This window comes from Dicentrarchus labrax, unplaced genomic scaffold (assembly GCF_905237075.1).
Source record: "Dicentrarchus labrax unplaced genomic scaffold, dlabrax2021, whole genome shotgun sequence".
NCBI lineage: Eukaryota > Metazoa > Chordata > Actinopteri > Moronidae > Dicentrarchus > Dicentrarchus labrax.
Genome location: NW_026136720.1, coordinates 19749818 through 19764606, shown reverse-complemented (window position 1 = coordinate 19764606; position 14789 = coordinate 19749818). Strand labels below are relative to the sequence as shown.

At 39.7% G+C, this 14789-nt stretch overlaps 1 protein-coding gene across 4 annotated transcripts in view; it reads left to right on the top strand.

Annotated features, from left to right (window-relative positions):
- peak1 (pseudopodium-enriched atypical kinase 1) overlaps positions 1-14789 on the top strand; it is a 100912-nt gene that overhangs the window by 44761 nt on the left and 41362 nt on the right. For 2 of the 4 annotated variants that reach the window (XM_051381449.1, XM_051381448.1), the window contains exon 3: positions 8180-8256. The exons of the other annotated variants lie outside the window; for them this stretch is intronic. The gene's annotated coding sequence lies outside the window, so the exon portion shown is untranslated. The remainder of the gene's footprint in view (positions 1-8179; positions 8257-14789) is intronic. 4 annotated transcript variants of the gene reach the window in all.

Genomic DNA, 14789 nt, shown 5'->3' with positions numbered 1-14789 from the left:
GCTTTTTTTCCCCTCCTTCTTCATTCTCCTTCCCTCTGTCTTTCTCCTATAATGTTTTGGCTCCCTTATCATGAACCCACTCTACTTGTTCCCTCCCTCTCTCCTCACATAGCACTCAGGCTCTTCCTCCCTCCCTCTCCGTCTCTCATTCATGCACCAGCTCCATAACGACTGCGTTTGTCATGTGTCTCTCTTCCCCCATTCGTCTGCCCGGCCACTGATCGGATACACGCCACTGCTTTGTAAGTAGCTAGCCACATTTTTGTTTACTCTTCACCTCCCTTAATTTTTTCCCTGCTCTTGAAGGCTCCAACAACTGTTGCTAACTGTTCAGTATGGCAGAGGCTTGCTTAGCATACTGACAGGCTCAGAGACACAGATGGAGAAGATGATCACACAGGACTTAAGAGATCCACAGTGAAAAGGTTGTGCACAGGGACAAATTAGATAAAGTGAAGTCAGGGAGAAGCAGAGGAGAGGGAGTCACAAGCCAGCCTATGCATCATTATTATCATCTCCTGTCTTTAAGTGTCAAGTGTTCAGAGAAGGGACATTCGGTGCTGATGGGACACTCTCTAATTAAGCAGCATGCGGAGCTTTGGACTAGCAGGCTCACATGTTAATGAGAACTTATTAAACACTGGAGTAGCCTCTGCTTCTTAGTCACAGTTCTGTGTTTTGGTACAACAATGGGAGTGTGTCACTGTACAAAAATACTTTGTGTCTCAGCTTATTCACAGACTGATTTTTATCTCTTCAAGTAACGCTTTTTAAACAAAGATTGATGTTTAGGTTTTGTTGTCCTGTTCAGTTTTCTTTTCCCTTTATACGATATATATATATCATCCTGTGCATCTTTTTTGTCTTCCTTGTGAATATTGGATTCTTGTGGAAGCAGCTTGCTCAGCTTTAAAGTGTTTAAAAGGTTTATCTGCTTACAGGAACTGTTTGCATCTCTGCATTTTCAACCCAATTCTAACTGAACCTGAACTTGAACCTGTGAAAGAGAAAGAAATGCGCACTGAGATGGAAACAGGGAATGATTGATTTAGGGAACTCTTTTCTCATTTGCTCATAAAAGAAGTCACGCGCTCAGCAGCGCTTGGATTACAGACAAGTTAATACAACTTGATTTGTGGCTTATTTGTGACTATTTTTGCTATACGTATATCGGATAATCCCTCCCCCTCCTAACAGCACATTTCTTTCCAATCAACTTTAAGCAGACAGAATACACACACACACACATCTGCGTGTTAGCTAATGCTCTTAGGCCCGACCAGAGAGTATGTTTAATGATTTGTGTTTTGTTCTTGTTTACAATCCAATCAGTTTATGTCACTGCAGAGTAGTAGTGGTAGTTGTGAGTGAATTCTGTCTTAATTTCAGCCCATTCACATATTTGAGTGGGCAGTGGATCAAGAGTTCAACCTGCAATTGTCCAGTTGACTTGTAGGTGAATTTAAGACGTTAAACCTAAAAGTGATTTTCTGATGTAGCAAGCTTAAGCCACAGAAAGAGCTTGTTAATGTTTTGTTGTTGTTTTTTTACCTGGAAGGGTAATTGTTTCCCAGACTTCATTTCATTTTGTGATCTCTGACAAAGTCACAAGTCATAGGTGACATAAAAACAGTAGATGTATTGGAAACCCCTGACACCTTTTGTCTAGAATTGAAATGTTTCACTCCAAGCTTTAAAAAAAAAAAATCCAGGCAGACTTTCAAGCTAAGGTGTTGATTGGTGTGTTTCTGCACCTATCTTTAATCCCATTTGAGGGGACTGACAAAGTGAATCGACACCACCATAATGACGAACCTTTTACAAGCCATCCTCTGCCAATCTGGGAGACACAGAAGTTGCCACTGAAAAGCAGTCTTCATTTGAAGTAAACCAAAATGTAAAAATACCAAAATACATTGATATTGGAAGCACACAAATTGAATTGAATTATGCAAATTTGTTTCAAAAGTTTCTAAAAAGTACGTTTCCTGATTTACCCACTGTAGCTCACCTGTCTGTATTATCGCTCCCTTAAATGAAGAGTAACCATGGTAGTTGTCGCTGTGGAGCCACCAGCAGCTCCAAGCCTGTCACTGAAAATGCAGAGTAGTTTGGAGATTGGGGGTTTGGAGGTTGTTATGAAGACAAGGACAAGGTAGAGTAGAGTGACAGGAAGCATTGATTAAGATGAGATAGAGGACCAAGAATAACAACCATTCTCATGACTGGGACGATGATGATGATGATGACGACGACTGTGTGTGCATATTCATGAAGCTGCTAATAGGAAGGTCTGGGTGTTCAGTGTAAGTCGGAGCTGATTGTGACTATTTCCTTGTCTGTGTGGCATTGACTCTTCCACTAAGCTCAGGATTTTAAGTAGTGATTTGTCTGTGGTCTTCCACTGAGCCCTGTTGTTGTGTAGAAGGGAAAAAAAAATGTCTCTGTACCCAACCACAGACTTATACTATATCTAACGCACCATATTTTAGAAAAACACAGGTCTTACACGTTAACACAGGCTTGTGTCGCAATCCCTCAAATTGACTAGACGATGGCGAGAACTGTTTTTTGTACATAAACGTTTAGTGCCGTTTGTGATCATTTTGTATCAAAGTGGGTATTTAATGTTCATTTAATCTTTCAGTACTGCTTAGATACCTTTTTATAGAGTAACCTCCAAACAACACGTGCAATCATTGTCTAGCTTAGTGAATGTGGTCAATTGGTATGTTTTGCTTGACAGCCATGTCTGTGATTGATGGATAATAGTCATTATACCCTAATCCTGATTTCAAGTAGGTGTCATGCACACTTCAGGTTTTATTACTTACTAAGTATTGTTTGCACCAAGCACAGATAATCATTTTGCTTCCTGTGTAGTTTGTTTTCTGTGGGGTTTTTTGTGTTTTTGTTTTTTTTTACTTTCCATGCAAGGCTTTGAGTGGAAGCTATTAGCTCAGCCTGTCTACAGCCAGTGATAATGACAGTGAATCAGCAAATTTTGCTTATAGAATCTGGCCATGGACAGGTGAAAGTGGTCTAGGAGTCAGGTAGAAAGCCTCTATAACAAGTACAAGATGCAAGCAAATCAGCACCAATTACTCTTATACATCCTAATGGTATGAATGTGTACAGAAATGTGCCATAAGCAGGCACACACAACGGGCATTCAAGCATTTAGCTAAAAACTAATATGAAATATTTTATCTACAGGAAAATGTTAAGCATCCATTTCATCTGGTTCACACTGATTGAGCATTTTCTGCCCTTTTAATGAAAAATTTGTCCATAGTTGCTCTGATGCTTTCACTTAATAGCCGTAAAAACAGCAGGGTGCTTGAATCACTCACATACTGTATACTAAACTATATTTTCAACATAACTGGCAGACAACAGCCATAGCAGTAAACAGCCACCCAGTCATGCTTTGGAAATAAGCACCCAGACAGTCAATTAAAACCCTGTTTACCACTGAGTGTGCCAGTCAAAAACTCAAACTGTTATTACGGCATCGAAACAGCAATACACACAGTGTCCCAGGTTCTCAGTGGAGACAAAACAAGAGTATACTAGAGCTGTGTGTCCTGTGGAAGGGAATTCACAGGTAGCAGGTGGACTACTGGAACCAGCTGTTGTTTACTGGGTAAGGGGGAGGGATTGTGGTCAATTAAGTTCACAGAGACAGGGACATGTGTGCAATGGCACCTGCAAACACCACACTTTAATTTAAAGTCTGCTGAAATATGCAAAACAAAAAGTGTTGGACTGATACTGCCTCTGAAAAGGAATACCACAACACACAGTGGTTGTAACTAAAGGTTTGATCATTCTTATTTCCACTGCTAGGCAGAGGAAATAAGCACAAGACAGCCTACATTTAGTAGTTGTTCTGCTGTATACTGGTTTTATTGGGCAGCTTGCAGGTGTGTGTAGTTCTCTTGAAGTGTGTGGGAGGGCAGTGGTAGATAGAGTACGTGTTATTCCAGTGTACTTAAATAACACTGAAAAATGACCAGAGCAAAGGGGTTATAATCCTGTTCCCAACCATCTTCAGATTTAGAAATGCTCCTCTTCAACTTTTTCTGTTATGAAAATGAGACCTCCAGAATCCAGTAGGTCTGACAAACCAGAATCAGATAGTAACGCTATCAATACTAACAATTATCAAGATAATAAATTATGACGTTAATTAATATTAACGATCCTCGGGACACCTCCCTTAGAAAAGGGAACCAATAGCCAATAATGGATTGATTCTGTCTCATAGAATACGCTAAAATGTCCATTTATAATTAATAATTACAAACAAAATCACCATCAATAGCTAGAGAGTTCACAGATTTCTACATAGAAGGCATTTAATAAAATACATAGGTATGATGTGAGTGTGAGTGACCATATGTTCAGCTGAGCATGAAACACGTGTTGATCCAGATAAAGAGCCATATGGAGTGGGAAGTCTGGTCATCCAGAGTTTTGTTGTCCTGGTGGCCAGGAAGTGACCCATCATAATAAAAGTTCAGTCAAATCAGACAAAATGAACAAATTCATATTTAAAGGTCCCAGGGGTCCCAACACACACATAGATAAAAAGGCATAAACAAACAAAACAAGAAATAAACCATGAAGATTTATTACGAAAAGCAAGAATTAGGTGCATTACTGCTAACTTAGTTTGAAAGCCTCACACCGGAATGGATAGAGGGGAAGCTGAAATGTTTGTTTAACCAAATTGGAATTATTCATAATGTAGGTTTACTAATATACAACATTTCTATCACTGCACAAGTCCCAAGGATTTTCTCCCCACGTTCCCATTTTGACAGATGATTTTTCCATTCTCAAGCGAATAAATAGGCTCATAAAAAAAAAACCCAAGGCTCCGGAGATGACGGTGGCTATTTTTATCCCCCAACAAGATGCTTCATCCTCGGATAAATTAATGCAGAACGGTTTTTAAGATAGAATCCCTATCATGGGGGGATGGTTTTATTTAAGTTTTCCTTGGTTCCATGGCAACACTCATGGAGCCACCTATTTTACTACGCCTTGAACGGATCCTAAAGTAGCAAAAAGATTTGCAAATGGACTGAGCAATTTCAATGCATTATTGCAGAAAATATGTCTTCCTTTCACAGCTGGCATTAAATCCACCAACTGGATTAGGAGAACCGTTATGGCTCGTTCACACTGCCTACCTGAGCAGCCCCTGTGCGCGGTGGAACGTCTTGCTTTTTTATTCTGGCACCTATTTTAATAGATTAGAGTAGTCACACTTCACTAGAGAGTCGAGGTACTGCCTTTTTTTTGGTGGTTCCCAGCATGAATAGACAGTGTATCGACATTATACCAGCAACATACACATCTTTCACTACAGTTTCAATGTATATATATCTGCAGAATATGTCAAAGAATGGAAAAAATATATACAATTATTTTTTAAATTCAATTGCTCCTCAATCTGTTACAGATTAAAAGCTCTCTAGCATTTCTGGATAGAATCCATTTGTATGTCAAAAAGACTTTTATTTTATGGCATTTATCAAAGGCATATTCAGTATAGAAAGATAGGGCTGGCAGCAGCAGCCAGGCAGCTGACACGCTCTTGGTGTAAACACAGCACACGTGCCAGACACAGCCAGTGTCTAAGTTTCTTCCTCTGTGATAGTTGGGAAATAGTGATCAACATTTTTCACCATTTTCTGGACCAAACAACTAATACATAAATCAAGAAAACGATTGACCGATTAATCAATAATGAAAATAATTGATTGGTACAGCCTTACTGAATGATGGATCCTACTTGATCATACACAGAAGGCGTGTAGCCGAATGTTACTAGCATAGGTAAGGTCCCAAGAGCCTATATAAGGGAAAGGGTGCAAATACTCTGGCACACACAAAAGGCTGGATAGATTTGTTCGTATATTGCTTCCTGAATGAGGCCCAGTGTGACTCGGCTGCCGATTCCGACTGACACTAGTAAGGCTGTGTCACAGCGGAGGAATTTCCCTTGCTGTGGATTTAAGGTGGCTCAACAGCATGATGTGATGTCATGTGCGGTTGTGGCGGTGCCTTGCCATCCCCTACGGTACTTAATTTTTGCGGTTATTGCAACAGACACTAGGTTGCTACAGAGTAACCCCGCAGACCTCTACACACATAAGTCCGGTCAGCTATAACTCTGTGTTCTTCCCGTTTATGGGAGAGACATTGGCTTACCAGAGCTCATTAATCCCGTGTGTCACAGCTTCCTTTACAACTGAAAAGAAAAAGAAAAAAAAAACTCACATGACTTATCAGCTGTTTCCGCTCCAATAGTCTCCTCATCACTCTCATGGCTCGATAATACATTCATGATCACTCTACACAGATGTGATATAACCTTACTAATTTTAATATATGAAACAAATGTCATATTTCCACCATGTGTGCTGTTTTGCACCATCTAGTCTTAATTTGTTGAGCTGTTGTCATTGTGCTTCATTGTGATTGGCACAACTGTTACAGAGTGGTTAGACCAGTGATATGACTGATTGAGAATGTATTTATTAGTCACCAAATCATCTGATCTATGTTCACCATCGCTTGTGTTTGTTGTTGTGCCATTGAAATAGGGCCCTAAGAATCATGATTTGCCTGACAGCTTGGATTAAACAACCCAGGATCACTACAAGATAAAATAACTGCACTACCGTTCAAAAGTTTGGAATCGCCTGCCACAGAAACTTGATTTGGTGCAGTCTGATGGCTGAGAGGACTACTTTGTAGAAAGTTTTTACAAATAGATATTTTGTGTCAAGGGTTTGCAGCAAAATGTAATCTTTTGTACATGGAAATCAAAACGCTGCACGTTCATCCAACCAGAGACAGTTAAATACGAATGTAAAAAATCACTAGTCATTGGTAAAAGAATTTGGAAGCTCAGCATTCAAATCTGTGCAGATGTAAATAGGAAGACGTTCCTGTTCCAAGAGCACAATAATGCCTTTAACAAGCTGGAAGTAACAGGTGTGTTTAGCAAAGCTATTCTTAAATCTTCCAAATACAAAGGTTAGTCTAGGGTTAGCAGTATTGGGTCATGGAATATGAGCTGAACATATGGACTGACACATCATAGTTTAAACATATTTAATCATTTAGTAAACTGCAGACGGCCCAAAGAAAAGCAGAAATGTAATATTCACAGGTATGGTTTTATTAGTGTGTGTAATCACCTGAAAGTGTTTTCATTACCTTAGACTAGTTTATTTACAGAGGGAGTGGATCCTCTTCCACGGAGGCCACCGTCTTGAACTGCCATGTTTCTACCGTGGTTCTGAACGGACAAACCAAACGCTGGCTCTAGATTGGGCTGTTTGCATCTTTTGTGAGCTTTGCAGCCATCTTAGTTGCAAGTTGGTTGCAATCTGCAACTACACCGCTAGGTGCCACACACGTCCTTTAATTCTTCTTCTTTCGGGGTCAAAACTATTTCAGATGTAAATAATACATTTGGTTTCTGAATCCTACTGTTTCTATCTATGTTAAAGTGGCCATTATTGAAGGAAAGAAGAAAAACATCAGGGTGATTCCAAACTGTTGAACGGCAGTGTACATTTCATTGTGTCTCTGTTTTGTTTTGGTTTCTGATGCAACAACAGCTTTTTTACACAGAAGATGAAGATAAAGTTCCCTTGGTGCTTAATGTACCAATAAATCGGATTTTTGTTTAATGATGCTACTTCTGTTGAGCTGCTCATTGGAGTGTTATTTCCATCATTCCAGACCTTTCTACTTGCAGTAGTTCACCCTGTAAAGTAACACTTAAAGAGAATGAACATGATGTGACCTCATATTTATATATGCAGTGCATACATTTAATGAAAAATTCCAATTAGAAAACTATATTTAATCCCCACTCTGTTTTTTAGATGAATTTGCATGGGTGCTAAATGTACCAATAAATCTGATATCTGTTCCGTAACGCCATGCCAGAACAATGACTTGCTCTGAAAATGAGCCACAATGTTAAGAGGTCTGCCTCAGGCAAACAAAAATGGTCTTTCTTCTTCTCCTCCCTCCATCTCTGTTTTACTCTTTCCATCACCCTCCCTCTTCATTCTTTGTCTCATGCATTCTGCTTATCTTTCTCTCTGACTTTATCTGCCTGTTTCTTTCTCTCTGTCATCTGTAGGTTCCAGAAGTAGGTGCTCTCTGCCTCGCCAACTGGGACTCCATGGCTGTCAGTGCTGCCGCTTGATTCATTGCACTGTGAGTTCACTCCTATTTTGTGTGTTTGTGTGTGTGTGTTGGTATGTTTTGCCGTCTGTGTTTTTCTCATGTCCTCTTCTTGTTTTTTTAGTCCGTTTATGCAGCTTGTCCACTTGAATTAATGACACATGAAACCCTTGGTTTATCTGCTGCAGTAGCGGCCTCTCCACGACTTTATTTGTGGTACTGTTTTGAATTGCAAAGATACATTTTTGTGACTCTAAAAATGTACGCTAAGAGAGTCTGGTTACTCCCCATGGACCAGAGTCGTGCTGTGATTAGTTTCTCATGTTGTGTTCATTATTCTGCTGATTCCACTCTCCACAGTGCTCTAGCACATTGTGGCATTAGTTTGGCAATACTGACTGTCTCCAAAACAGAAACTGCATGGATGAAGCCAGTGTCCCAAACTTAATGACTGACAGTGATATTGATCAACTTACTGTATGCCTGTTTGATATAATATGTAACAGCAGTGTAACAGCTGGTTTAGTATTTTTGACTTCAATTGATTCTCAATTGCCTTAACATCCTGAATAGCTAGATAAGCAGATGAGATGCAGTATGGCCTAGTGGAACATTGTGCAAATGTTTGTGCAGATTCACACCTTAAAGTCTGGAACCAATGCGAGGATGATATATTGTTCCAATTTCCCAACTGGTCTGGTTTGCTTTCATAAAGGCAGAACTCAAACAGTCCAGAAATTGTCAATAAAAGCCGTGTGGTGGAAATATAGTTCAATTACTCAGGATGCAGCACACAGAGGAGTGATGGTTAAGATCTGTAATTCTGAAAAAGTAACTGCAGAATGCAGTCCTGATTGGCAGACAATATGAATAAACTTGAACTGCTTTTGATGCTATTATGCAGTTGGACCATTCTTGTGCGTGTGACACTTGTAGTTACTGGTGGTACCAGAAAATGTGGTTTAACACTGCAGATCACAGAATACTGGGCTGAAAGACACTTAAAGTCCCTGCAGTGCTGAGGAGAACTGCAAAGTTCAGTGATAATTCTCTGGGTGTTCTTGCACTTTGACCAACGCGTTTCACATTACACGTGTCATTTGATCCGTTGTCAATATAAAAATATTGATTAGTGCGGATTTAAATGTCCGGACATTGTTTTGTTAAATGATACATGTTCATCAAAAGGTTTTTTGAACTTGTGAGGGTTTTGTTGATGACTTACCTTTGCTAACATTGTCATGCACTTATTATCTAGCTAATGATCTCTGTTTCCATATGCCTCAGTGCCAGCTGGGTAAAAAGCAGCCATCTGTGTTGTTGTGTCTCAGAAGGTTTGGGTCCTGCTCTGTTTGCATTTGCTCGGTCTCCACAGCTCCCACCGCAGATGTTACTGTGTGTGTCTAATAACAATAGATACTTTATGTGCTGTAAATGACCTTTTACAAAGGAACACCAGACAGCTATCTTCTCTTTAGTTTTGTCTGCAGCGTTTGCTTCTCTTGGGTGCTTTGTGTTGAGACTTTGAAGATATTTAAACACACACACATACTAGGGCAGAGCTGTTTGTTTGTTTGATGTTGTCTGTTATTTTTCTGCAATATAAATTAGAGGACTTAATCTGGAACAATGTATAGTGTGGGGTTGCCACTTGCTACAAGGGAAACAAAGTCCTTACTGTAGTTACAAGGAAGTTGTGGTTCTTTTAGTTCGGCCATTTTTGCAAGAAAAACATGGGGATTTGGAAAAAAAATGTCATAAATGGATGAGCTGAATTTTTTATCATCTTGAAAGTCTTTGCAGGTAATGTGAAACAACATATTGTTCATCTTTCTACCATGCCAAGAAAAAAAATTTGTTAGCAGAAAACACTGGCTAGCAGCATAACTCCCCCTCACAAACAGGAAGTTTGTGAAGTTTTATTTTTGAATTTATTTCTTATTTAATGAGACCTATCAGGCTCGACTTTACACACATGCACCAACTCAAATGGTTTGGGGCTGGTCAGAGGAAGCGGGGAGGATGAAATGCTTGTTCAGGCAAAGGCAGAGGTTGTGATTAGAAAGCATACATCAACTCTCTCTTTCAAAGGTTTTGACCCACTGCCAGCTGCTCGCGTTCGTCCCTTGTGCATTTCACCTGGAATCCGTCAGTGGTGTAGGATGGCATCATGCTCTCCCGCCGCCTCTAGCTTCTCCAGGATCCATTAGTTTCTGCCGCTGTTGGTTTGTTTTGCACTTGGCAGTTAAGAGCAGTGTTGTGTTCAATGTAATTGGATGATATGGCATTGCTTTCCAAGCTCTTGATGCCAGCAGTCGTTTCTTGGCCCACACCTATTATCACCTTCCTCAAAACCTCTAAGAGGAATATATTGCTCACATTGCATAAAAGCTATGCGTCTGTCCAATAATGGAATATTCAGGGATTTCTTGTTGTTTTTGTTGTGATTACTATTAAAACCAACAAATTACCTGGATGAGGGTCTCCTCTTATGTGACCTTTCTTAAAAATTCTTGTATTTATGAGTAAAACCTGCTTTACCTCTTTGAATGATGCATGTCAGGCCCACTGACAAGTCAATCCAACTTGGCGTCACTTGTGTAACTTCACTTGTGAAATTAATCTTTGATATAAAATTTAAACTCATTATGGAGTCCACTGATTGTATTATCTCTTTACCCTCCCATACTGAGTTTTTTTCAGTCTTTCACATCTTGAATAAAACCTCTGATTTCACATAACGCAAAAAGACAGCTGTGAATGTTTTCCAAACTGGAGCCATGGATTAGCGTTGCCACTCTCCAGAGAGAACAGTTCGCAGGCAGGGAAACAGACAAAACCATGGTTAAATCATTAGTGAAATAAGCCTGTCCCCCATTACTGTCAGCCTAATACAGTCTAACACTACCATGGGAAATGGAAGAGAATTTCTACACTCAGAACAACACAGTTTCTTTTTAGTGGTGGTGATTGGGAACTGTTATCAAATCTGTTCCCCCCTTCTCATTTCTCCTCAAGTCGAGCACTGTAGCAAGAACAGGCGATTGTTCTTCGAGGAAAGTGGGACGAGTTTCTTCAGCAGCTTTGTCTTGGGGCTGTTTCTGTCTTCTGTAGCTTCCTATATATTTTGCCTATATACTTGGTTTGTCATGCCTGTACTCCACAAAGACTAATTAAGGATGCCTGGAAGTCTAGTTTTAAATGTAACACAGTGTGGCATCAAGTGTAATAGTTTTTTTGTCCATATTACATCTGTACATGTATGCAAGCTCTTTATATCTTCTTACTGTGTATATATTGTAAAGTAATGGACATGATATGTCTGTACTATACTGTTATTTGTTTTGGGGCCATACAGATAAACATTGTTTTACAGGGAGAAGCAGTGCAACAAATGTGATGTATATATGACATTTAGCTAAGATCAAGTTAAAACAACTGAACAAATAAATATATTAAACAGACTCAGGATGCCTGAACCTGAAGAAGCACAAAATGACAGTCAGTGACAATAAAGAAAGCCTTTTTTATTGCTCAGGCAAATTTGAACTTGAAATTGAACAATATACTAAGAGTTTAAAGCATATTGAATATATATTAGTATAAATAAATACAAAACACTTAACAAATGTACACAATAGATGACTAAATCACTAAATAACAGTTTCCGTACAGTGCTTATAATAGAACAATACATTTTGAGTTGTTATTCGTGGTATTCTTGGTATTCTACAAACTCCAGCTTAAAACTTCTGCAATTCTTCCCAATATTATAATATTTGCTAACCTGAGGAAAGGCTGCTGTCATCATCATTATTATCTGTGCGCCCCATTACTGGGGCAGGGACACCCACACCAGCTGATGTGCTTGGCATGGGGTCACAGAAGTGGTCAAGCTTGGTGCATCCCTCTGATTCTGAGTTAAATACAGCCACTCTTAAGACCTTTTAACCGTGTTTAAGGTACCTAGTAGTAAATGGTAGGCTCCCTGTTGCCAGAGCCATGAGAGAGCTCATTGGTGTAATTTTAACTAGCGATGATGCCCGTGTTGCCTGTAACGTTTCAGTAGACGGGCTTTGTACCGAAACAAGGAAACATCTGCATTGCGATTCGGTGTGGTAGATACCGGTCTTATAGGAACCGGTTTTGTATTGGCACCCTGTTTTGGCACCCAACTTTAGTTGAAGGAATAGAAGTGGGGAGGGGAGAAGAGCTCTCCACAGTCATCACAAACCTGCCCCTGGCTAATCACTGTGTCAGTTTTACACCAGAGCGTGAAGTGTGAGTGAGTGAAACTGAGAGACTGAAAGTGAATAAGCGTAGGGGTGTGTGTGTGTGTGTGTGTGTGTGTGTGTGTGTGTGTGTGTGTGTGTGTGTGTGTGTGTGTGTGTGTGTGTGTGTGTGTGTGTGTGTGTGTGTGTGTGTGTGTGTGTGTGTGTGTGTGTGTGTGTGTGTGTGTGTGTGTGTGTGTGTGTGTGTGTGTGTGTGTGTGTGGCAGTGTGGGTGAGAGAGAGGGAGAAGAAAATCTCATGATGACATGCTTGTTATTTATAGCCCTACAGCCGGATGGTGCATTAATATAGACCTGCTACAGTGCTGCAGTTGTGTGCAAGTAATTCATGGTTTGAATGTTTCGGGTTTGTATGTATTTACTGTAGATAAAACATGTGCATTTCCTCCTTTTCCCATGACCACCACACTGACCCAGCAGGGACTGAACATGTCTTACACAGATTTTCTCTGCCTTTCCAGCCTCGTGTTGCATGCTTTAAGTTATTAAACATGCCTAAAGAAGAGGGGTAGTTACACCAAAGCAAGCAAAGCGCCTGTGGGTTTTGCAGTGAGCAGACTCCAGATATGTTTTACCACCCCCCCTCCTGTTTTTTATGTGGTTTATGTTAAAGGATTCTTTTTTTGTGCTCTCAATAGTTTTGCTACCACTGGGGATTTCTAGAGCAGTGTTACTAAGGGGGGAAAAAATGTACCATAACATGGAATTTGCACAGGACTATGGACAGTTGAGATGTTTTTCCTCTACACGAATGACTTTCCAAAAGCTAAATAGTGCAGAGCCAAGGCTCTAATCTGCAATATCATGTTACACATTTCTACCTGCTCCAGTGACAAGGACTTTGTGAACACTGAGGCAGCATGCACTGTGATTTTTCCTGGAACACAAGGAACACTTTGTTCCTGTTCTGAATTTATGTGATCAGGTGGAAGTTATGCACATATAAATTTGTGTAAGCAGTCGGGTAGCTCTACAAAAGCAGCCTTGTATTTATTTTCAGTACAATATATTATAATATATTATAAAAACAATAATAACAATTACATCAGTTATTGTCTTTAGTTTACATAAATATCTCTTAAATTTATATTGTATGGAAGATTTTTGGATGTAGTCAATCAGCAAGTAGAAATACAGTATAGATGGATGTACTTTTAACAAGGCGTCACTAAAATGATATGCTTCTCTAGTTTCACAAATCAAGTGGAGCTACAGTATGTACTGCATTGCATACAGTATATTAGAATAGAGTTGCAGCACAGTATAACCTAAGGCTGAGAACCATATATTTTACATTTATATTTAAATAACCAGTACCTGCTGGAATAGCGGCTTTCCTCAAACTTCCTTGTCTTTTCTGTGTACTTTTACAGTTTATAAAAAAAATGCTACATCTAGCACCTTTGAAAATACTGTTAAATTTGATGCATATTCTCAGCAGAGGTACCCAACAGCTGAAATAATTAATTTAACTTTGAGTAGGTATCACATTTTTCAAATGGCCAATATTGGTTTTTGGAATGAAATTCTGTAGTTTGCATCTCTTTTGTACATGTGTCCATGAATCTGTGTTGTTTTGTATGTATAACGCACCCCCCAACATCTGGCTGTAACTGCCACTTTGCTGGTGTTTGTCTGGAGGCCAGCGGGTTGGTCTCCCCAGAGACCTGCACTGGCTCTTTCCCAGGCCAGACTGCAACAACTCTCCCAGAGCTTGCACAATACCAAACACTGCGCTGGAATGTTGTTGCTTTTTTTTTTTTTCTCCCTCTTTTTCTTTTAGTTTTGCTCTCCCTCACTTTCTCTTCGTCATTGAGTTTCTGCTACTCTCTCTCTCTCTCTCTCTCTCTCTCTCTCTCTCTCTCTCTCTCTCTCTCTCTCTCTCTCTCTGCCTTTCTCACTTGAACACCTGAATATGCTCCTTTTCACCCCGATCGACCCAGTTGGTGCTTTGAGCCATGGGTGACCATAGAGAATAATTGCAAACCGATCAAATTATACCGTGATTATAATGCATTAATTCACATTTTAACCCATTTACTTTTAATGCCATATGTTCACAAACTTCATATTGAGCCTTCAGGCTGCAGAGAGGTAGATAACCTCAAAAGATTTAACACCGTAGGTCTTACTGAAACGTTCAACCTGTTAGAATAGTTAAAAATAGATGAAAATGTCCTATGTTCCACGTACGTATTTCCCTGCTCATACAGGTGTGTTTTGACAACAACTTTTAGGGCATACATATAAACTTGATAGCTACATAAATAAAGAT